This window comes from Seriola lalandi, unplaced genomic scaffold (genome assembly GCF_002814215.2).
Source record: "Seriola lalandi dorsalis isolate HSWRI2012SDOR001 ecotype SW California unplaced genomic scaffold, Sedor1 jcf7180002049733, whole genome shotgun sequence".
Classification (NCBI taxonomy): Eukaryota; Metazoa; Chordata; class Actinopteri; order Carangiformes; family Carangidae; genus Seriola; species Seriola lalandi.
In genome coordinates, this window is record NW_019520286.1 from 8,566 (window position 1) to 10,924 (window position 2,359).

The window sequence follows — 2,359 nt, forward strand, 5'->3', positions numbered from 1 at the left end:
AACTGACAACAACCTGTAACATTAGACAATAAGAAGTCATGAAAAGTTAATTGTTTAGGATATTATTAATAAAACAGTTGGTCTGATCATCTCAAGGCCTTTATACTGTAATACTGAAACTTCCTGTCTCTGCTTTGTCCAAATTATTTGTGTGTGTGTGTGTGTGTGTGTGTGTGTGTGTGTGTGTGTGTGTGTGTGTGTGTGTGTGTGACGCTCAGCACGTCATCTGAGTACGGCTGCAACTGAAGATTCTTTTCATTATTGATTAATCTGTTGATTAATTTTATGATTGACTAGGTTTACCACTGGTCGATCCTTAAGTAAAAGTAATACCTTAATGAAAACATACTGTGTCCTGTGTTCAAAATTCAGCTTCAGCAAGTGAACAGAAGAATTACCAGCTAAATGTATTTACAGTAGAAGTAAAAGACTCGTTTTACAGAATCTCATGTAAAAGAATATTTTGTCCACAGGTTCTTTTCTTATAGAACAAGATCAAAAATAGTCATGAAGAAAAATAGTTGGAGTTTTAGTATAGTAGTTCTGGTTTTGTTGCAGGATCCATTACAACAACAATTAATAAATGCATTTTATTAAAAACTTAAAAACTGACTAGAACAATTCTTCGATTACCAGAACAGCTGCAGATTCATTTTCTGTTGATCAACTGATCGATTAATTGACTAATCACTGCAGCTCTGGATACAACTTTGTCTAATTGGTGACGTCACATAAACATCATATAAACTGATCATATGTTTAGTATGGAAGCAAATGTCTTTTTACCAAACAACACGTGAAAACCCAAAGATATTCAACAGAGCTGCAACTAACGATTATTTTCATTATCAGTTAATCTGATTATTTTCTCGATTTCATCGCTGGGGCAACAAATGATCAGATAATGGTGAAAAATGTTAATTACAGCGGATTCATCCGACCTTCCCTCTAAAGCTCAGTAGATGTTGAGTTTACTGTCGCACAAACACAGTGCTGAACCACGAACCTGCAAATGTTTGGAGAAAATTCCCTTAAGAGTGAATTGATTGTTTTTCAATACTCAAGTTTACACGGATGTTTATCGGTGAAAAACTGCAAATTTAAGAGACGTATAAGACAGAAGCTGAAACCAGAGAATAGTTGGTCTCCAACACTTAATCAGTTATCACAATTCTTGTACTTAATTTATCAGCTGATCATTTCAGCTCAATTATAATAATAAACTTGATTTGTGTATCACCTTTCATACAACAAATGTAGCACAAAGTGCTTCACATGAAAAGACATAAAATGAACATAAAACACGTTAAAAACATTGATGTGAAATGAGATGGATAAGAAAATAAACCCGGTATCTGACGAGTGACTAGCGATAGTCAAAGTAACGCAAATTAACGTTATTAGAACATCTGTGAGGCGGAGTGATACATGTAGTTAAAAGCCCCAGTGCTGTTATACTACATCAGCACTCATGGATTGGCTCTCGTCCAATCAATGTACTTGGTTTGAACTAACTGTTCTATAATGTCAGTTAATGGAGATTTTCCTTTATACTGCACATTTAATATGTTTACTGTCGTTTCAAAGGCATTATGAGTTGCTTAGCTCTTGCTTGAATATCTGTAAAAGTCACAGCAAATATATATATATGTGTTACTCTCCCAAATATGTACTCACTTGAACTTTTATAAAACCTTAGTATTCTTAATTTTTCTGTTTTAAAGCGTCAAAATATTACAGCAATTTGCTGTTTTGAAAACTTATTTTAAATTATTCAAATTTATTTTCTGCCCTATTTGTAGTCCTGTAGAAAATTTCAAAGCATTTGTATTCGTATTTTCATCACAAAATACAAACAAATTTTGCCTGGTCATGTCCATTTTATGTAACATCATGTGGTGCGATCATTCAGAAACACCATTTTGAGATTTTGAGACTTTTATGTTGAAATGCATTCACAGACAGGAAGATGCATTATTTACCAGCTTGCCAAGGAACCATGGAAACAACACGCAGGTTTGTAACTGTCAAATTTGAAAAAGAATAACCTTTTGAACAGCTGGTATGTAAGTTGCCATTTTTGGATGTCATGTGGTGTAACCTAAAATAAACAATATAAAGTTATTCTACCAATATAAATTTTGATTTGATATTTCATTGTGTAGTGCCCTGCTACATTTTGTTTCTTTAAATATGTGTTTCAGTTGATAAATATGCAGCATATGTTGAAATATTGACTGTTAAATTACTGCTGGTGTGAAATAAGTTTGCATTAATATGGACGAATTTATATTTGATATTTTATTTGGGAAGGTACTGAAATATCCTCTGTTCTCAATAGTCCTTGAACATCTCATGT